Below are 24,447 nucleotides of genomic sequence, written 5' to 3'. Positions count from 1 at the left end.
TCCCTTTCATGAATGTGACCTACCGAATTAGACTATTTACCGGATTTGTTATCAAATAAGCAACACGACGGGTGCCACATGTGGAGCAGGATCTGCTTACCCTTCCGGAGCACCTGAGATCACCCCCCTAGTTTTTGGTGGGGTACGTGTTGTTTATTCTTTAGTTTTCTATGTTGTGTCATGTGTACCATTGTTTGTTTGTTTGTCTTTTTCATTTTTAGCTATGGCGTTGTCAGTTTATTTTCGATTTATGAGTGTGACTGTCCCTTTGGTATCTTTCGTCCCTCTTTTAAAACGGAGAAATTAATACAAACATGCAAAAGGTATGAAAAAAACATATGTATCTAAACAAATTACATTAATCGATTACCAGTAGAAAAAGCAACTGTCGTTTCATCTTTTTATCATCTCTGAATAAAAAGGGAAAAAAACACCAATCAGACAGCGAAATAAATGTACCAACAAAAGTTTACTACAACGACATTTAGAAGCCACACCACGACAAAACTAAACAGAGCCCATACTTCTCAAATTAACATACTTTCCTCCTAATTAACTATACAAATATAGATCAACGTGCCCATACTACTGAGATCGACAGACCTTTATCTTATTTAACTCTATAGGAATGTATAATAACGGGTCATACTACCTTGAATCAACAGGCCCATACTACTAAGATAATCAGACTTGACTCCTTCGTAACTCAACTACGGGCCCATACTACTCCGATCAACAGACTTTTGTCCTATGAAACTCTATACAAATATAGCTTAACGAGCCAATATTACTCAGGTCAACACACTTGTTTCCGATTTAACTCTGTACACATGTATATCAACGGATCCATATTACATCATATCAACGGGTCCATATTACATCATATCAACGGGTCCATGGTACATCATATCAACGGGTCCATATTACATCATATCAACGGGTCCATACTACTCAGATCAACACACTTTTTTCATTTTTAACTATATACCAATGTAGCTCAACGGGCCAATACTTCTCATATAAACAACTTTTCTCCTTTTTCACTCTTAACAAATTTATACAAAAAGGTCCTTTCTACCACAGATCAACAGATCTTCCTGCTATTTAACTCTATACAAGTGTTCACCAGCCGGTTTCTAAAAGTCATTTCTAAAGAATTGTAACCTCTGCATCCAAAACAACAATAGTAAATAACTGTATTGTATTTTATTGCATTGTCTATTATTTTGTATTGTATTGTATTGTATTGTATTGTATTGTATTGTATTGTATTGTATTGTATTGTATTGTATTGCAGTATAGTGTATTGTATTGTAGTGTAGTGTAGTGTATTATATTGTATTGTATCGTATTGTATTGTATTGTATTGTATTGTATTGTATTGTAGTGCAGTGTATTGTTGTATTGTTATGTATTGTATTGTATTGAAAATGTGTATCATAATACGCTAGTGCAAAATAAAGTGCTTCAAATAATTGACAAAACTATAGTTTCAAATCAGTTTGCTATTTGAGGGTTATTGCATGAATAATGGTGTAAAATGTTCAGATTTGATTGTTATATATTTGAATTGCAAGAGCTGAAAATTGAATACCATTACAGTAACATCGATCTAAATGAATTGAAAAAAATATACACGAAATAGGTATCAAATCGCACTAAGTGATATAGCTTCAGGTTGTAACTTTAAGAAATGGTCAAAACAGACTTGTGTAACGTAAACGATGATAAGTAATCATCATCAATACGAAAAGATGGTGTTATGATCTTTTATGATGAGTCTTATGTAGACGAAACGCGCGTCCTGGGAAAATATAAAGTTTCAATACAGGTATCTATAATGAGATTATTTATACATCTTTATTCTCATATTCGCCAACATATACAGGCCATACATTATACCGCTTAGTGCAAGTGTAATTCCACAACCGGTTATATATTTACAAAATACAATGGGTAATAGATAGTTTTGCGTAAACAACTTTGATTCTTTTAATATCGTAAAAGAATTTAGATTTAAATTACTTTTTTGGTTTTTATTTTTAATGGTTAGATAACAGAATAACAAATATGGCTAATTTGTTTGGTATCCACTTCCAGTAATTCTATTCACTATCATCAGAAGTCCATACTCAAGTAATGGACTTCAGATATCATAAATTGTGATACAAACCTAAAGTATTTATACTTTTTTTATATGATTGGCAAAATTTCATCAAAATATATTATTGAAACGTCGTTCTTTACTACCACTAGATAATTTAGATGAATCAAAGGGGACAATGCCATATCAAAATGAATCAGATAAGAAAGAAACAATCGGCATAAATTCAGTTTTATTGTATCAAAAACATTTCTGGCAGTAAATTTTTATAAACTTATATTTATCTATACCGGCTACTGTTTCAACTTGTATATGTTTTATTTCTTATCAATGTTGTAATAGGAAACCGCATGGTCTTTGTCTAAGAATTATGCAAGTTGGATTTCAGGCAGTCAAGGTCAGCATGGTCATGTCATGATCAGGGTCAATACAAATTATCATTGGCCACAAATATTTTAATTAACTAATGAGAATAAAGTGCATGCTAACTTTTAACAAGCGTCTAGTCGCGGCCGCATTATCGCAATTGCACTGAATGCTACCAGACACTATTTTTGTTTTGCCAGAAAAGTGAAGATTTTCAATTTTCCACCAAGTTTATTTTTATTTTTTTATTTTATCTAATGTCTATTGTATAAATTTGTTTGTTTATGTTTTGTAATTTGTTTATTGATGGGAGGCGGTATTTATTCCCCACATTTGCAATTGTTGTCAATGATTCAGTTTTGTTTTATGACATAATTGTCCATCACTGTCAGTTGTATATTGCTTTATGATATTCTGAATAAATGACATATTTCACAAATCTTGAATTAGATATTCTACAGATCAACTCGCATCCTTTGTATCCCTTTACATGTCGATATTTGAACAAGAAGAAAAATTTAGCTGACAAAAATATTTGTCTTATTCCCTCTACAATTCCACGAGTATCAATTTTTGACAACAAAGTGTCTGTGGTGTTTTTCTAGTCACAACGAATGAGTCTCAGTCGATGCACATATTTGTTACCTTTGTCCATGAAATTCGTCGTTTACCGATTCGTTCATTCTGACATTCCAAAATGCAATCGATGAATACAAATGCCATTGTCTTCCTATCAACATTATGGAATACTTTCTCCACATGTTAAGGAGTGTTTATCCCCTCTTGAAAAGATGAACGGAGGATATATTGTGCTACTCTGTGTACACCATTTTGGTTTCGGTGCTCTTTTAACATTTATCTGTTTGGTTTTTATCATTTATGGTTAAATAAACGAAATAAAAATATAGCTTATTTGTTTAGTATCCGCCTCCAATAAGTCTATTTACTATCATCAGAAGTCTATACTCAAGTAATGGACTTCTGTTTCATAAATTGTGATACAAACCAAAAGTATTTAAACCTTTTCTAAGTGATTGGCCAAAATTTCTTAAATATAGTTTAATGAAACGTCTTTCTTCGCTACCCTAGATCATCTTGATGTATCAAAGCGGACAATGCCGTACAAAAAAGAAGTAGATACGAAATAAGAAATCGTCATAAATTTCTCTCTTGATCTCTCTATGATTCCATGATAGATATAAGAATATGAGACAACCATTCCTCGAAGTTACAATTTGTAAAAGTAAACCATTGTTAATGTATGTATCATTGTCATGTTGCTTAGTTTCTTTTTTTTTATCTATTCTAACATTGGACTCGGACTTCTTTTAAACTGAGTATTAATGTGCTTATTGCTATGTGTTTGTTTAATCTATATTGGCTAGAGGTATAAGGGTGAGGGGTAAGATCGCACTAAACATGTTTAACCATGCTGCATTGTTTGCGCCTGTCCCAAGTCAGGAGCCTTTGGCCTTTGTTAGTCTTGTATGGGTTCTTTTGATTTAAGTTCATTCATATTTTTACTAGTATACTGTGTATTCATTATTATTCGTCGGTTACCAATTTTCAATGGTAATGTGGGTACAGGTGAACCATAAATAAAAAAATTCAACGAATAGCATACTTTCAACAGGCTTTGTATACAGAGATAAGCAAAACCACGAAATCAAATGTATTCGATGCATGAATTTCATATAAAGTGTTGGTTTTTTTTTAAGCTGTCGTAACCCTAAACTCGTCTTCTTTTGCTCGAATGAGACCTACGGAATATGACTTGTTACTGGGATTGTACTTACATGAGCAACATGACACATGCCATATTTGGAGCTAAATATGCATACCCTATGGAAGCACCTGATATCACACCCGAATTTTTTTTTGGATTCGTGATTCTCAGTTTTTAGGTGTTTTTTTTAAACTTTATGTGTTTAGTTCGCTTTCCGTGTTTTACCATAGAATTTGTCCATGTCAATTATTTTTTTTAATTTCAGTTTTTATATTACAATTGCATAAGCCCCATAATTAGCATTCAAATAATACTACCCATAGTTAGATAAAACAAAAACAAAAAACACCGACATCATAAAAGATAACAAATATGGCACGCCTTATAACGTTGCAAGTTCAGTCTTAATAAAAATAATAAATTCTGACTCTATTAATAAAATATAACATAAAAAAGTATAACCTAAATACCAAACTCCTAGGAAACTGCATAAAGGCAACAGCCATAAAAAAAAACCTGACGAAATCAAACTTTTTATATTTTCATCTAACGGAACGAGTGGAAACAACTGTCATAATCCTGACCTGTGTTAAACCTGTTCTATAACTAGCTACATCGATATATATCTCCCATTTGTAATAAAATTATTACAGTTCGGTTATTTTTTGACAAAATTGGGTGAGCAACCAAAACATACATAATAGGTTGATGTGACACCTATAAGGATTCAGCAGGTATAACTGCATAAACATATATTACAAACAATACAAATCAAGTGATTCAAAATTCAAACAAACATACAAATAAATCTGACAGAGAAGGCACCAAAAATTGATAGTTGAATATCGAAGGAATATTGAATCACTTAGCCTGGTACCTTTGATAACTATTCACACTGGTAAACAGTAGATTATATGTAATCGTAATGAAATTGTTGACAATGTCAATATCATGACTTAGTGTAGATAGTGCAGGCTTATGAACATATTTCAAGATAAAACCTTTTTAAATCTCAATTCTCATCTTTTTAAGTAGGATTTTGAGGGAAAATTAATTTACTTTGATAAAATGACTGGCTAACCGAAATGAGGTGTATATAGACTAAGTTTAATGACCTAGTATATAAATCATCAATCACTTCCGTAACTGTATTGATCCTTTAAATATGTCATTAAATGGTGATAAATATAAAATAGGCCTAGTTCAAAAGACGAAAAAAAATATTGCCATTATGTACTTTTTGAATAGATTTTGCTCTTATTTAATGAACCAATTTGAGGGTGGGGCGTATTTCAAACTTAAATACCAAAAAATCTAACGGTTAAATTTTGAAAAAAATTGCAAGAACAACCGACTAGTTAGCACTCCAAATGCTTAGTTTTATGAAAAAATTAAACGACACACTTTTTTTCATTAAAAAAAAAAATCTTCTTCAAATACTAGAAGAACAGCATTCACTTTTCGGGGCTGATTCTGGTACCCCCCCTATTAAATTTCGGACAAAATTTTAAATCCGGAATAAAAAAACTTACAAGTAAAGGTATCAGTGAACTAATATTCACCTCAGCTATCATTATTAACTATGCTATTGTCAAATTAGGATTAAATTTTAAAGATTTAACATATTTAACCCTATACCCATATTTTAGAAACTTCCAATTTTGGCCGATACTAGTATGTAAAAGATGCCATATTTGAGTTGCCAAATATTTTCCGGTTGAATATTGTTATGTTTTATCAAATATGCCTATATATGTTTATTTTTTATATTCTTATTCGATTTTTTGTGTCTTAGAACAAATATCGTTTTTTATAACAGCAAATTCACCGACGGATATTTTTAGTGACTGAAATTCCACACTTATTCGTCAAGTACATTACATATTTGCGCTCTAAAATTTCATTGTTTCTAAGTACAACCTTTTCCATATATATAACGTTAGATTACTATCAATTTCGAACAAGATGATCGAATATCAAAAGAGGTCAACCCCATTACCAGGTGTTTTTCCAATTAATAAGTAATAGTTATCTAAGTTTTGTTTCCAAATATAATTCTTGAAAAAGAAACGAAAATAAACATTGCTTTTGATTCATGAAAATTTTCCCATTTATCACAACCTTTAAAAATACCAAATGCACTATTAGATTAATAATTAACTTGCTCTAGCTAGATTTTTACCCATCTCAAATTATAAAATGTATTTGTGCAAAATGACATTGACTGCATCTATAGTACACGTAAACACTTGCCATAAATATATTGCTTATAGATAAAGGCAACAGTAGTATACCGCTGTTCGAAAGTCATAAATCGATTGCGAGAAAACAAATCCGGGTTAGGTAACTAAACTAAAACTAATAGAGGAAAACAACGAAAAAACAGAAACACTGAAGTGCAACAAAAGCAAAACGACAATGCAACACACACAGAAACGAACTACAAGTACAAACCTGCTTCTAAATTAAATAAGTGTCTTGTAAAATCACTCCATATTGATGTAATGTTAAGAAAGCACTGATTTTAAGCACCTTTAAAAAAAGATAGACGTCTATATAAACCACCTTTATCGACTCTCTAAAATTTGGCTACAATTACTCCACAATGTCAAAATCCGTTGTCTCGATTATAATCGAATTGTGGACAACGAATCTTTATTAAAATCAGATTAGATTAACAAGTCTATAAGTAGTACAAAATGTCAAATTAGCTACTTAAGTATGGAGATCTATTTTCATTTTGTCGCATTCTATGGCGTGTACATTTGTTTACTGATATATTTTTTCCGCTTTTTAAAATGACCCAGATTTCATTAACTAACACAAAACTGTTACAGGATTAGAGATCCCACCGATGTTTTCACACTATAAAAATATATTCGATGTTTTCAATCTGTCGATTTTAAGTTTGTTGTGGTCTTCCACAAATACTTCCGAATTCAATTGATTTCATAATTAGTTTTTCATAAACATGTTACAAGTGTTGTTTCTCTTTTTTTTTTTATCTTATATCTAGCTGGTTTCTAAATAAATGAACACGTCTTAAAATATTTTTCAATGTAGGAGTTGTCTTTTCGACTGTATTTGGCAAAACCTTTCGAAAAGTTGGTTCCTCAATACTCTTCAACTTCCCACATCATTTCGAAATTTTCATTTTTAAAATCGAGCGTCACTGTAAAGAAACGCGCGTCTGTTGTAAATATTTTCAGCCTGATATCTATGATGACTTAATATTCAATGTAGCACTTCTTTGTTCCATTTTATTGGTGATTATATTGATAGCTAGAATTTGAATATGTGTATTACATTGCAAGTTTTACTGATGCCATATAAGGTATATAAAACCAAAAGTTGAGGATTGTGTGCATTTAACCTTCCCACCACTATCAACACCATAACACACACACACATATTGTATGAGTACCAAGTCAGATTCGGACGTCAAATCAATCTCGGACTATCTTTGACTTACGGTGTTGATTGGACCTTTGATATCTCCTGCTGAACTAAAGAATCAGTAGAACCATGCATAGTACTAAACACCTGTTAAAGATGAAATTATTTCTCAGAACACAAGCTTATTATTGCAGTATATTTTTATTCGTCTTACAGTTTATGTGTTTCCCTCGATTTTGGTTTGCAACCCGGGTTTGTTTTCTCTCAATCGGTTTATGACTTTTAAACACCGGTACTGCTGTTGCCTTTTTTTGTAAAACACTGTGAAACATCGACATAATTTGAAGTTATCAAGTGTGTCAACATTTCGTTATTACAGAAAGGTCCTTCAAGGAAAGATTTATTGGGAGATGTATTGAATTAAACTCATTACCGATATATTATATATAGGGATACTTAAAAGATGCTTAAATTTTGTATGATGTTGAATTCCCCGAAATAACAATATATTGTCTGCCAAACAATTATGCTTTATTTCTAAATATCTATGTCATATCGTCTCTGGTAGAGATTTTTCTCTTTGGCAATCATACCACCTTTTTTTATTTTTATATTTAGAATAATTTATCAAAATATCATTACTAAATCAAACAGAAAAGCCGGATTGTTTAGTCATGTTCTTTCAATTATAAGAAAAGGGAAAAGCTATAAAGTCAATTAATATTTGGTCGATTTGACATGCCAGTAAGATGTTTACAGATAAATTTTAATTTTCATTTGTTGCTTTTAAATCTGAAACGGTCCTTCAACTATGTCATTAGGATGCAATAAAAAAGAGCGACTTTTTTAAAACTCCAATCAAAGTGAAAACCGATTCAGCGCAGGTAAGTTTGTAAAATAATAGTTTGCTCAATAGTCAAAGATAAAGGAGGAAAAGTATAGCATACCTTAACCATAAAGATTTTAAATGATTAATAACAGTCTATTTTAGAGCAAATTTATCATTTCGGCTCAGAATCTAAGGCCACAAAGAGCCTCATATTTTCTATTTTTTATAGTGTCCATTAAACGAAAAGGTTCAAAAGCATCTGTTACGCCCTTTTTGTTGCCCTTTTGTCGTTTTTAACAATTTCAAACAATAGCGGATTTACTTTTAAAATTCATCAGTACTAGTATCAAAATAAGGAGATTTCCAATAATACAACTATTCATATTGATGAGATGACAAAAAGAATGATGAAATTAAACATGTTGAAAATATCTTTTTCTTTTCAAAATTCTAAGAACTAAATTACTCAAAAGACTTTCATCATATTTATTATTTATTCAAACAACTCGTGAATGATAATAGAAATGACGAGCTTTGCGATGTAGAATATTTTGAATTAGTTAATCAATCCCACTACCCCAGTCTCTAGAAAATTATTGCAATCGACACCCATGTTTCAATAATTAAATTACATGTATGTTTCATTCTAATACGTTATTTTGATTGGCTAACAATAATTTCGCGTCATTCTTAAATTAACGGCTTTATTTCAAAATTAAATGTAACATTCATGATGACAGGAGCTTCTACAATAAAGTGTAAATGTAAATAAAAGAAAAACTTGATACACATTGTGTATCCATTATCCTAGCAAACAAGTAATTAATAGGAATAGAATGCTTCTTTTGGTAATTTTATAGGGTTGTAATAGCGTTGACCGTGTGCATATTTTTAGAATGAAGCGCTTCCGCGAATCATACAAATTGTACTTCAGTCGACGCTTTTACATCCCAATAAATTTACAAAGACAAGCATTCAATTCTTAATTGAATGTTCTTTTTCTAATAAAAATATTTCTTACAAACGGCTAAATCTGAAATAAAATGTTTACAAACGGGATATGGTCATCGATGTAAATGGCAATCTCAAATAAAATAATAATATTTTTGTAACTTCAATGATGCGATCTTTCCTTACAGTTTCCTTTGTTGCATTTCTCGTTAGTTTCTCATTTTTCTATATAGATTAGACAGTTGGTTTTCTTGTTTGGATTGTTTTACACTAATCATTATTTAGGCCCTTTATAGCTTGCTGTTCGGTGTGAGCCAAGGCTCTATTACTTTGACCTATTATTGTATTACTTTTACAAATTGTGACTTAGATGGAGAGTTGTCTCATTGGCACTCGTACCACATCTTATAATATTTTTTAACATCGTAGTTATTTATCCACTAATTACAATTAACATGTTGTCTTTTCGCATTTTCATCCCATATGTCGTCATCACTACATATTGACATAGATTATCATTAATATGGTCAAAATGTTAAATAATCTGTTAAAAAAACTTTGAAATTTTTGGAAAAGATAAATATATAGTCTTTGCTGCTGTATTCTGCAAAACTTTTTGGAGTTAAGGGTCCTCGGTGCTCTTCAACTTCGGCGTTTGTTTTCTTTATTTGGTTTTTTTATTATTTTTATTCGTTGTTCACTAATGAGTGTTCTCTAAACAACACGCGCGCCTGTATACAATTTATATTCAGTTTATTCATACATATAACTATATAGAAATGTTTTTCATATTACCATAGACGGGTTAATAGATCCGACGTTATTAAAAATACAGTTGTGTTTATATCAAAAACATTTGTAGATACTTATAAACCCATTAAAATCTTTGCAACTACCTTAACGAATATTACTTATTTCATTTCGATCATTTACTGCATCTGCTTGTACAGATTTCCTTCGAAAGTATGCCATGTATATAAGTTTAAAGATTCTTTCAATTAAAATATTGTTATTGTAAAATAAAAGAAAATAAAATCAATTAGTACTACGTATAAGGTACGAGCTGGTTCGAGCTGGTACGATCTGGCATAATAACGGATACAGTAAAATTTCACTATCTGCTTTAAAAATTTGTGTAATTCCTCATCGAAAGGATTTATTTGTGTTTTTTTTTTAACCAAAGATAAAGTAAAAATAACTTCAATGCGACCTATACAAAAAAACAGCACTTAATACATTGCATGCGCATTAGCGTTTTCTGGATTTACCTTCATCAATTACGATGAAAACAAATTTGAAAGCCAAGGATATATTAGAACCTAAACATTGACGAGCTATATGACGAATAATAACCTAAAATGATAGCAAAATTCATCTAAGGTCAACTGTGCTGGGGAGAGTTAAAACTGGGCTTGTTATTTATTACCATTTTTTAAGGACAATTTAAGAACGACTTACGTTATGTTATATTGACTACTGAGCTGATGACACTAAGGGACTAATAGTTCATCTGCATCGATATGAAATTTTTTTTTTTTGAAATATGAAAAAATCAAATTATTCTACCACTCGTAGTATAGGTTTTGTTGATTTTTCATTGAAATCTCGATCAAGTGTTTCGGGGTGATCTGACACACCAAGTCCGAAAAGGATAACTAATTTACATCCCAGCTGTTTTAGATTAGACGAAAACCATTTACAATTCATAAAATTTAGTTTAGAACGCCACACAACCATTATAATATACTTTATATATATGTATACCCTTTATGGCCCCCGAACACGATGATTAAATATGAATAATGTCAACTCGCCCCACTGGCTAATCAGCCCGCACAATATCGCCACTTCATAAAAAATCGCCACACTCTTGTTTACCGACTCGCCCCACTTTTGAAAAAGTGTAAAATCAAATTGAAGAATTAGTCTGACAACTCACCTATTTACGAAAAGGGGTAAAACCCCACTGAATAAAGGTCTGCCAACTTGCTCAACTTATAAAAATATCTTGCTTCCTTTAAATATGTTAAATTACTGACAGTATCCAGTCATCCTTGTGTAGTGGTATGTGTCGTTGGTTGATATGCTAAAGGTCTTGAGTTTGAATTCCAGCATAGACACTGGATTTTTTCTACGTAAATTTGAATAGATAGTCTTTCCGTATAATTAATTATAAGTTTTATATTGGATTTGACATTCCCGCCAAAATGTCACAGATCAAAGGGAAGCATGCAAAACAAAGTAACTTAAGCTGGGGTGATCCGGGTCAGATCACCCCTGGTAGAACAAATGAGCTGGGATGTGATGATAAAGTTTGCGTTTCATTCATTCAAAATCTAAATGCAATTAGCAAATCATGTGCAAAGTTCAAACTGAACACGAGGGAACAAAAGCAACATCGCCATTAAAAAAGTTAAAAAAAGAGGAGAGGTCAACAAACAGATTTCGTTGGGTTGCACTCCTCGTCGAAGTTGCCATGCCGTCTTTGTTTCGAAAGATTTTCTTAATCAATTAGCACTATTTTAAGTTTAAACCAATGATACTTTATGCTATGTAAATGTAAATAACATTTTTTATTGAGAACTGAGAATGTCAAAAAGTCTTAATTTTTGGAATGATTATTCGTTAGTATGTTTGTATATATATAATAGTTTAATTATTGTATTTGTTTTTACTATTATAAAACCTCCCTATGAGATGTTCTGAAAAGATGCACTCTTTTCTAATCCTATTATGACAATTTTATGGAATTTAAGCAAATATATATACTTATAACCTACTGTGTTTGTGTTTCTTTTTACAAATTAGATATAAACAATGCCAGATGATATCTTCACTATACAACGTGAACAAACCACCATAGTGTCCCTCTCTTACAGTGTCCTAACTTTTGACCATTAATTCTTTTTTTTATCATTATTTTTTTATTATTATATATACAGTTTCCAAGTCTTTTTTGCTTGCCTGAAATAACATCAGTTAAAATTATTTCAATATTGTTTACACTATGAATCTAATTCACGGCCTTCCAATGTTGAAGGTAAATTTTAATACTGCTCATCTCTTTTTTAAAAGGTAAACTTATCTATACCACAATGTCTGGATCAATACCGAGTCTGTCAGCAGTCAGTAATAACAAGGTCCATTCTACAGAATCACCTACCGCATGGGGAACCAAGCCTAAACAACCTAAGGATTTATCGGTGCTTGTATTCATAGTTACTGTATTGTTTAATCACATATGTGGATTCTTCGCATACCATTTCAACGGTAAGATCATGATTCAATTCATTTTATTTTATTTTCAAGTGTAAACATATTATAAGTTTTATCCTAATGAACATCCACTTACTTTAGATAGACGTATGTGACCATAGATGTGGAATTCAACTGCCACTTTTAAACATTTTGTTTCCTTAGATTCGTAACCAATGTAAGATGAAACCAGTTTATTTGTCATTTGCCTGGGGTTTTATGTTCACCTGACCCTAGTCACCACTCGGCATTCATCGTCTGTCGTCGTCGTTTAAACTTTTACGAAGATTATATTATTATCTATTTTGAAACTATTTGGTCAAATCTTACAAAACTATACTAGGTAATCTCTCATTGACAATCATACCACATCTTTTTATATATATTCTACTTCAAACAAATATGTATCTAATGACCCTGCTGTCCGACCGACATGGCTAAAAATAGAACATAGGGGTAGAATGCGTTTTATTCAATTATTGAAAATTATTTTCAAGAGAGAAATCTGGCAGAGGCAAATATTTCGATCTTTTTTTATATCAACACTGTCAGACGTTATCAGGTAGTTATAGCTGCCCATAAATGGCGAATTGTATCATATGTTTTTAATATTAATCATGAAAATTATTATCGATAGACATAATTTATGATTCAAATTGATTAACACGACAAATTCAACAAATAAGTCCGAAAGAGCCAATCGGCTTATTATAACAAGTTCCTTTTAATAATGATTTTTACTAGTTCCTTTTTCTTTTCTTTTCTTTTTCTCTTTTTTCCTTTGACACTAATATAGATGTAAATATATATAAGTCAAATTGCGGAAATTGTCTCCCTAACAAATTACGATTTTTACCATTTTATATTTGGCGTTTTGTTGATATTGCTGAAATCGTTAGTTGATTCTTTATATTTATACCATCTTGTGTCGGTTGTAGTTATAGTGGTTTTAATGTGTGTTTCTGCATTTTAATCATAGGCTACGCTTCAGAACAGAAGATGATCAAATCTCGGATATGGGTTAACACTTAGTTTACATTGGAATTGCCCGCACCTGACCACTATGGTATAAGACAAATAATAGATTATTAACCGAAAAACTAATTGATGAATTAAAATGCATAGTTAGAACGATTGGTCCACACAAACGCATGAGTTAACCATCCGATAAATCGAGGCGCGTAGCTGCCTTTACGCAAAAAATCATTTGCTTGCACATGTTTTTCACAAAAAAAAAAATTTGAATTTCGGATAGTGTCTATATACTTTAGTTTAAGTCTTACATGCAGTATTAACATTTATTTATACAGGCTCAATAAAATCACCTTGAAAACATCTTAGATTTATTTCCCTTACTTATAAGTCAAGACTTAAAAGTAGCCGTTCGATTTCGTATTCCCATTGTCATTTCGTCCAAAAGACTATTGATTCACCTAGGGTATCTGTGTTACAAATGACCTTCTACCGTTGTCGTAGAAACCTCTCATTTGATTTTAAAATGACCCTCGTGAGAAACACCACGGGTGTCTTGCAAGAAGCAGGACCTGCTTACCTTCGGAGCACCGGAGGTCGCCACATTTTTTCGTGGTCCGTGTTTTTCATCTGTAGTTAGTTTTCAATGTTGAAAGTTTTTGCTTGTCATTTTGTGTCTTATCTGTTCCCGGGTTTCCAAATTACGAAACCCACTAGGATGTTACTATCGTTTCTTGAAATATGGTATAGTAAGAAACAGATAGGGTATTTATCATTTTCATCATAAAATGGTCCAAAAAAAATTTCGCCTCGATCCGCTCAGCGATATATGCTTGCACTTTATTTCAACTCAGCCACGCCCCTGTGTTTTATATATATTTATATATTTTAAGTGTAAGGTAAAGGATATAGAGGTAAATTTCTCTTAATTTGTACGTTAGCATCTGCCATGATTGATTGAACTTCAAGGGAACGTTCGGAGAATCAGCAGAACCTGTTACTTCTTTCTTAAATTTTATCCAAATAATTTCTGGCGGTTGCCATTACACATACAAAAAAGGGTTCAAACTAATAACCACAACCCTTCCTAAACAACTGGCTAAATTAAGATCAACATAATCAGTTTAAAATGCACCTTAAATTTTACTCTTTAAGCGGATTAATTTTAGGATCAAAGACTTTAAGTATCTTTACAAATTGGTAAATTTGTGTTTGCTATTAACAAATTTTAGTAGTTTATTCTAAAAAAAGGTTCTTTTTTGTCATTGCAATATTTTTTAAGAAGAAGTTAGTAATTGCACTAACAAATATTTCATAGTTTCAGCAAAGCACAGTTGGCACCTCCATGATTACAAAAAGGCAAGACGTCATTCCAAATACTCGGTTGCTCTGATCATCATTGGTATAATCATTGGACTGGCTACTTACGCTTTAGCATTCTCTCTATATTTCACTCTACATGGAGACAAAGCTTGTCCAGTTGGACAGTCGAATGACAATAACTCAGGACTAAACAACAACAATGTGCAAACTAAATGCTGTCAGTATGATCCAAGTAATCAGTTTAATAACCCAAATGAAGGTTCCCGAAACTTGTCATCGCCTACAGAAATTGAACTTTATTGTGCAACATCCGGAGATGGACCGATATATCCGGATCCGAACTTAAAATATTCTAGTTGTTGTTTTCATTTGGGCTGTTTTTTTGGGGCCAAATAATTCAGCATTGCTCGTGAAAAAAAGAAGTATGTTAATGGAGAATATTTTAAACGGAAAAATTAATACGGTCATGCAAAATGTATGAGAAAAAACATATTTTCTAAAATAAACATTAATTGATTACCATTAGAAAAATTAACTGTCGTTTTCATTTTTTTTTCATTTTTTTTTCTGAATAAAGGGGAAAAAACCAACAACTTTGATAGCGAAATAAATGCATAACCGAAAGTTTATCACAATGACATTTGGAAGCCACAACAAGACAAAAAAAAGAAAGACGTAGCCTATATTTCTGACTTTTCTCCTAAGTAAAAATACAGAAGTATAGATCAACTTGCACATACTCCTAAGTTAATCAGACGTGTCTCCTATTTACTATACAAATGTATATCCACGCGCCCATTCAATGAGACTACTTTTTCTGTTTAGTCTGTTTTTTATGATATACATTTGACGTGAAACTGTACTTATGTATCCCGTCATACTTTGAACCACACCATTATTTTATTTATTATTATTACTTTTACTGTTACATCTGGTTTTTGTTATATCTACTTTACGTGAGTCTGCATTTATGTATGCCGTCATACGACAAAATTATTTTTATGTCTACCTGTGCGAATTTCAAACGCGCAATTTTACACCAGTAATGAAAACCTTCTATCATTTATGGGTAGACTTTACATAGATAAATTCAGCCGTATAAGAAAAGCAAAATGAGAATGTTAAATTTGATGTATGCCTTTTTGTGCTACTTTGTTACATTTATTGTTTATGTAGTGATATTAAGATGATAACACAATATTGACTGTTGTACCCCTATTTTTGACATTTTTACTCTTTGAGTATGTTTGTTTTGTTCATGCATCGTTGACAATGTAATGGAATTTGATGCGACTGTCATACAAGTGAGAGGTTTAGCTAGCTATAAAACCAGGTTCAATCCACCATTTTCTACATAAGAAAATGCCTGTACCAAGTCAGGAATATGACAGTTGTTATCCATTCGTTTGATGTGTTTGGACTTTTGATTTTGCCTTTTGATTTTTGATTTTCCTTTTTGAATTTTCCTCGGAGTTCAGTATTTTTGTGTTTTTACTTTATACTACCACAGATAATCAGACTTTTCTCCTTTTAACTCTATACAAATGTATATCAACAGATTTTCCTCCTATGTAACTCTATACAAATGTACATCAACGGGTCTTTAAAAGTCGTTTCTAAAGAATTTTAACCCCTGCATCACAAACAGCAATAATAAATAACTGTATTGTTTTGTATAATTTATATATTGTATATTGTATTGTATTGTATTGTATTGTATTGTATTGTATTGTATTGTATTGTATTGTATTGTATTGTATTGTATTGTATTGTATTGTATTGTATTGTATTGTATTGTATTGTATTGTATTGTATTGTATTGTATTGTATTGTATTGTATATTGTATTGTATTGTATTGTATTGTATTGCACTGTATTATATTTAATAGGTACCAACCTTCACCCTTATCTGAAACAATAGTGTAACATCCCAACATAAAAAGACACACTACTTGTATAAAATATCAATTGAAATGGCTTAACTCATTCAAAAGACATATTAACACCAGTGAACATACACTGGAAGAATAGATTTGATCTATGATACAATGTAAATACAAAATCAATAAAATAAAATAAGGGATGAATAAATAAAGGCAACAGTAGTATATCACTGTGAGATGTTAAACAATTTAAAAGAATAACAATAACCTTGAACAAAAAGTCGCCAGTTTGCTATTTGGGGGTTATAGTATGAATAATTTTGAAAATTGTCCAAGAGTTGATTGTTATACATTTCTATTGCACGAGCTGAAAATAAAAAAAAACCATAACAGAAACATGTATCTAAATTAATTGAAAAAATAGACAAAAATTAAGAGGTATCAAAACGCACTAAGTGATATAGCATCAAGTTGTAACAAAACAGACTTGTGTAACGTAAACGCTGGTTTGTAATCATCATCAATACAAAAAGATGATTGGTTGATCTTTCACGATGAGCCTTTTGTTGACGAAACGCGCGTTAGGGGCAAATATATAATTGCAATCCAAGTATCTATGATGGGATTATTTATACATCTTTATTCTCTATTCCTCAACATAATCAGGTCATACATTTTACCGGTTTGTGCAATTTAAATGTATCTATCAAGTATAATGGGTAATAGGTATTTTCACATAAACAACTTTTTCTTCTTTAAAAACATCGTAAAAAATAGAATTTAAATTTAAATTACTTTTAGTTTTTATCATTTATGGTTAGAAAACTGAAATAAAAATATAGCTATTTTGTTTGGTATCCACTTCCAGTAAATTTATTTACTGTACTCTTGTAATAAACTTCTGCTTTCATAAATTGTGATACAAACCCAAAATATTTAAACCTTTTCAATATGATTGGCCGAAATTTCATCAAAATAAATTATTGAAACGCCTTTCTTCACTTCCCAGATCATCTAAAAGAGGGGCGAAAGATATCAGAGGTCAGTCAAACTCATAAATCTAAAATAAACTGACAACGCCATGTATCAAACGGTACAATGCCGTACCGAAATAAATTTAAAAAAAGAAGGGAGCAATCGGCATAAATGTTTTCCTCACTCTCTATAATTCCATGGGTATCAATTTTTGACAACATAGAGTATGTGGTGTTTTTCTCGTCCCATTGAGTCTCAAACGATGCACACAAATTTACCTTTGTCCATGACATTTGTTATTTCCAGATTCATTGATTCCGTCATTCTTAAATGCAATTGATGAATTCAAATGTCGTTTTCTTACCTATCAACATTATGAAATACGTTTGTCCCAAGTTCAGGAATTTTAATGACAACAGTAAACTTAAAGATGTTATCCCCTCTGGTAAAGATGAACGGAGGACAGATTGTGCTACTTAGTGTAGACCTTTTTGGTTTAAATGCTCTCTTAAAATTCATCTGTTTATGATTTTCAAACTTTTTGCCTTCGAGATCCTTGTTGAATTGCTTTCCATATTTCCAGATTTCGTGTGCTTGGGAATAAGTGTATGTGTATCCTTTACAACTAGGCTGAACCAAGTTCTTGTGAAATTGCATGATGACATATCACAACGCAATCTTGGACTAATGGCAAGACTTAAGAACACTGAAAAAAATTGAAAATGTATGGTTTTACAACTGTAATGTGTATGCCAAAACTTAAACTAGTAGCAGAATAGGATTTGGTCTATTTGGCAATATAGAAGAAAAAATGAAAAAGAAATTAAAAGATTGAAATTAATTAGTTATCATTTTAGTCTATTACACCTGTTAATATTTTTGGAAAATGTACAGCTTTTATAAATATAAATAGATAGATATAAATGTAAATTATGTTCTAATTCGCCAGACTTAAACGAACATAAATTATTAATACAATAAAACTCAACAACACATGTATCAGAAATGAGCTCTACTTGTGAGGGTAGCATGCTTTTTATTAACGAATATATTATAAATCTAAATCAAACAGTTCGTTTCAAAGTCATTCAAGCACACTACTGCTTATTTTCATTATTGAGACACTAAAAAACAGTCATACTGGCTCGATCACAGTCAGCCATCCATAATAAATACAAATATTAGCATATTAATCTATTGCAATAAAAAATCATAATATCTAATAAAATTTGTAGATTTAGCTAACAAAGTCCTTATATTTGTATAAAGTAACATTCGTTTATAGTGGAAAATTGTTTTAACGTTGAATAGGCTACAATTAAAAATTGCTTGCTGGTCACTCTCTGTGATTACCATTATATTACGCTGGTTCATTTTCCAATCAATCTGTCACCAAGGGAAGATAAATAATTCGATTGTCGTTCATAGTCTTTTTCAAAAATGATGAACGGTTCTTTATATTGGTATGTAATCATTTTAAACGTTTCAAATTTATGAAATTATATTCGTACATCAATGTTTTTGATACATCAATAACAAAAACTGAAATATATTGAATTGATACATTTTGTAATTATTCAAAATTATATCAGAACCCTAAACTTAATTATAAAATAATGAACCTGTTAAGGGGAGAGAATACTCGCATAACTTTTTCGAATTGGCACATAATACAACGAAATGTCACTCTTGCATACAAATGGCACATCAATATAATTAATTATCTGCGAAATCGTCCCCCACCTTCAATGATGATTCTAAATTATTAATATAACCAAAAGTTGTTAATCTATAGATAGTTAAGACTAATGAAAGCTAACCCAATGTAAAAATATTTCTTTGCAATTTTTTAAAACTTCCTCAGGAAAATACTCGAGCCACTTGACTTTCATAGCTCAAAATTAACATTTTTACACAATATTTGAATAAAGTAGTTGAAGATTATTCGCTTCTCAAAGTGTAAGACGCAATAAAAATCGTATGCTTGCACCATCCTACCGAAATACGGATTTAATTAAGTCCTGAACCTGAGTCCTGAACATTTCGACATTTCTTCGTATATTTTGAACAAAACCGGTTTTACCAAATCACAAGTACGTGTTAAGATCCGACTAAATACCTATTTTCCTATATGGTCAGGTAAAGTTGCTACAAATACACACCAATCTACAAAACAAAAATACAAGTTAAACGAATCATTGTAAATAAATCACTACTTTCAACATAAAAATAATAGATGGTCTTGTTGATAGTGGGTTGGGGGGGGGGGGGGGGGGGGTAATACAGGCAATACAGTAGTACGGCGTATGCTAACCGGCGTAAGGCAGAACTTCGAATAATAACATTATAAATTCCATTTAATGTATATTAAACAACAAGCACGAGAAACACGAGCCAAAATCATACGATACCTAGAATATATAGTGTTATATAAAGCCTTTAAGGTATATAGTGAAACCAAATTCTGAGACGAGTGCCTGTGGGTGTCATTCACAAATTTCTTATGATTAAGATTTGTCAAACTGTCTGACCAAAATCTCATTTCTGCTAATACACACTCAGTGAAAGCAATATCTAAAAATACTATCCCATGACTTTTTGTTCTCAATTGCAAAATATAAATGCCTCGTCATCAGGCTAGTGACATTGCCCATAACTGGGGACATAGCAATAAGTCTAGCTATGGACTGTGCTAACTGACGAGCACTTATAATGGGAATTTTTTTCAAAATATTGTCAAGCGATTCTTTTGCATCATTTAATCTACGTTCGGACACTGCTAAACTAAAGTTTACCGAATCCCAAATTAATCCAAGCCATTCCAAGCGTTGAACTGGATCAAAGATAAATTTTTGTTCATTTATCAAAAACCCAGCTAATTCTAATGAGGACTTTATGAATTCAGATATATTTTGACATTCTGAATAACCTTCTGACATACCTAAACCATCATCTAGATAAAGCACTATATCTACACCATTTTCACGCCAGTATTTAACCATAGGTCGTAAACATTTTTGTAAAAATGTAATGCGCTGAACTTAAACCAAAAGCTAAAACTGAAAAACAATAAAACTTTCCTTTCCAAGAGAACCCTAAATATGTATGTTGCTCTTTGCAGATATCCAAATGAAAATATCCAGATTTTAAATCAAATTTTATCAGGTATATATATTTCTTAAAAAAAATGCTAAGCGACTTTCCAATCTTTGAATTTTATTTTATTTTTCAAGACGTATAAATTCAATTCAGATAGATTTAATATCAATCTCTTTTTCCTTGACTTTTGAATGGCAACACTTAATGTATTTACTACAAAAGGCTGAAATGGTACTTCGTGTACGCATCCGTTTTTCGAAAGTTCAAGAACAGCTTCGTTTACAAAATCAGCATTATCAACTGCAGCTTTATTATTGCGGAATTTCATAGGGGTGGTAAACTCACAAAAGGAATCATATACCCTGATTTTATAGTATCAATAACAAATTTGCTTGCTCCAATGTGCTCCCAAAATGCTACATTTTTCGATAAACTACTTTTGACGCCTTTGGCCAATTTTGAAAAAACAACTTTATCAAAATACTTAGCATGTTCGAAAAGTATATGCATGTGCTCATGCAACACATATTCATCTACTAAATTAAGATACTTATCTTTCATCTTATGTGGCTGGGTTGTTTCTTGTTGTAAATTGTTTGCTACTTCTATTAGGACAGTTTGTCCTCCAGTGACCAAACTGGTGGCATTCATAACACATGTCATATGAAGACGCCTCACGGCGACTGTTTCTCCGAAAGAGCTGATTGTACTGATGATGAGACACATCTGTAGTATTAGTAGGAGGTCTGGAAACAGTAGCTGAAGGCTAAGGGTAAGGTTTTGTACGACTCTTCTTCTCCTTGATAGTTTTGAGTGCTCTGCTTTCAGCTTGACGTAGTCTTTTTCTCGTCATCGGAATCTGATGCTATTTCGTCACTCTCGTACTCACGAACTGTGGTCCAACAAGCAGGAGATTTATCGGCTATTCTGATGAGCTTATTTCTTTTGTTCAATTTTAAGATAAGTCAAGAAATTAAATTGATAGAAACGAAATCTTCCTGCAAAAGACAACCTTGCAGCTTATGTAGGTTAGCAAGGACTTCGGAATTGAAAGTAAATTGGATTTGGTTACCTTCACTCTTTAGTTGCCCGACACTAACTCGTTATTCAGTGCTGAAATCTTAGAATCGAAGTACGACGTAAACAGTTGAAAGGTGCTGTCACTTATCTGTGGCTGTGGTGTTCTTTGTTGGGTTGCTGTCGACAGTACTGGTACTGGCAAACTAGAAAGTGCAGCTTCTCTGTTAAGAACTGAAGGACTTGTGTAGTAACAATTCGTCTTCGTCTTCGGAACGGTGGTCTGTCATGGTGTTAATACAGGCAATGCAGTAGTACGGCGTATGCTTACCAGCATAAGGCAGAACTTTGAATAATAACATTATAAATTCCATTTAATTTATATCAAACAATTCCATTTAATTTATATCAAACAACAAGCACGAGAAACACGAGCCAAAATCATACGATACCTAGAATACCTGTTTTTAAGTCGCAAAGCGACACAATATTGTCCAATGGAATACATTGTAAATATTACAGGTATTCTAAAACACGTGTTGATGTAAACATTAGACAAACACACGTGTTTTACCAAAACAAATACATGTGCTCCCGTACTATTATTAAATATATAGATAAATACTGAAAAATCCTATATTTAGTAAATAATATAAGAGATGTTTTCTTTTTTTCTTAATATAAATTATACTGTCACTATAAAGTATATGGGAAATAACTCTAACATTTATTATGAAATAAATATGTAATCTTATCTCCCCTTAAAACATCTATTCCTTTGCTAGATTTATTAATAGCTATATAATGCCATACTGTAAATTAGTTTATACATTCAATGTTGAATGAAGAAAATAATATGCGACATCTTATGTTTGTAGTATGTGTGTATGTGTGTGTATGTCTAATTGTATATTTGTACTTATGAACTTGCTTATATGTTTTATAAATCATCACTTCAGATATAATCATGGATAATAATGTAACGATATTATCAATGAATGTGAGGGGTCTTTTTTCAAACTCCAAAAAGAGGGCAGATGTTTTTGATTGGGCTAGGAGTAATAATACTTCAACAGTGTGTTTTCAGGAAACTCATAGCAATAAAGACATTGAAAATACTGGTGGGATGAATGGGGAAATAAGTGCTTTTTCAGTCATAAAGACAGTAAAAGTGCAGGTGTCTCTGTTATGTTTAAAAAGGGTCTGGATTTTGTTGTGCATAATTCTATTATTGATGATAATGGTGGTTTCATTATTTTAGATATAACAATTTTTTCACAAAGATTAAGTTTTGCATGTTTGTATGGTTATAATACAGATGAACCTTCATTCTTTGACACAATAATGCAGAATATTTTTACCTTTAAAAACACCAGTGTTTTATTATGTGGTGACTGGAATGTTGTATTAGATAAATTTATGGATACATATAATATCAAACATTATAGAAACCCTAACTCCCGTAAAAACAATGATGAAATCATTCATGTTTTTGAACTACTTGATCCTTGGCGTGCATGCTATCCAGAAGATAGGAAATATACCAATAAAACAAAGTCGCCTTGATTATTTTTTAATTTCAGAAGACCTTTTTTCACTTTTTCCGGGTTATATAACATACCATTCGGCAATTCTTTTCACCTTCTCAGCTTGGTTAGAGAAACGGGGCAAAAGTTATTGGAAATTTAACTCTCAGTTACTTAGAGATGCAGATTATATACAAAAGGTTAAATCATGCATTAATGATACTATTTTGGAATACGATATGAAAAATCTTCTTTCTGTTGAGTTGTCATGTAATGATAAAACATTTTTTGAAATATTGAAAATGAAGATTAGATCCTTGTCCATAAATTACAGCATTAATAAATCCAGGAAAGAAAAAAATGTCACTCTCAAACTTCAAAAAGGATATTTTATATTTTGAAAGATATTCATTTGAAAAAAAACTTGAACTAGAAAATGGTTGACAAAAGAAAGTTGAAGGCTTGCTGCTTAGATCCCGAGCTAACTGGCATGAGAATAGTGAAAAGTGTACAAATTATTTTTGTAAATTATAAAAGAAAATTTTTATTAAGAAACCCATAACAGAAATAATAGATGATAAAGATCAGCATATTTCAGAGCAATCAAAAACTCTGTTGGAACAACAAAATTTTTATAAAATTTTTTACTCAAACAAAATTTGGATTGCAATGATACATCATTTTTAAAACATAAAATTAAGCTTACAGAAAAAAAAAAGAGATCTTTGTGAAGGAAATTTAACTTTTGAAGAATGTGCTGAATCTTTAAAGTTTATGACAAATGGTAAAAGTCCTGGTTCTGATGGGTATTCTTTAGATTTTTTATAATTTTTTTTTTGAAAGATATTGGCCTTTTTTTCTTTCGATCTCTTCACTTTGGATATGCCGGGGGGGGGGGGGGGGGGGGGGGGGGGGGGGGGGATTTCTGATTTTCAGTATCAAAGTATAATAAAAGAGGGACGAAAGATACCAAAGGGACAGTCAAACTCATAAATCTAAAACAAACTGACAACGCCATGGCTAAA

The 24,447-nt window shown here is 31.5% G+C and overlaps 1 long non-coding RNA gene across 1 annotated transcript; it reads left to right on the top strand.

The window, feature by feature from the left end:
- Positions 1 to 8,362: 8,362 nt before the first annotated feature.
- On the top strand, positions 8,363 to 15,715 carry LOC139513452 (uncharacterized). The gene is made up of 3 exons (XR_011662448.1): positions 8,363 to 8,476; positions 12,448 to 12,642; positions 14,918 to 15,715. It is a non-coding gene; the product is annotated as an uncharacterized lncRNA (long non-coding RNA).
- The last annotated feature ends 8,732 nt before the right edge of the window (positions 15,716 to 24,447 follow it).

Source organism: Mytilus edulis, chromosome 2, assembly GCF_963676685.1.
Source record: "Mytilus edulis chromosome 2, xbMytEdul2.2, whole genome shotgun sequence".
In the NCBI taxonomy this organism is placed as follows: Eukaryota; Metazoa; Mollusca; class Bivalvia; order Mytilida; family Mytilidae; genus Mytilus; species Mytilus edulis.
The sequence above is the reverse complement of the archived record's forward strand: the minus strand, read 5'-3'. Positions and strand labels throughout refer to the sequence as shown.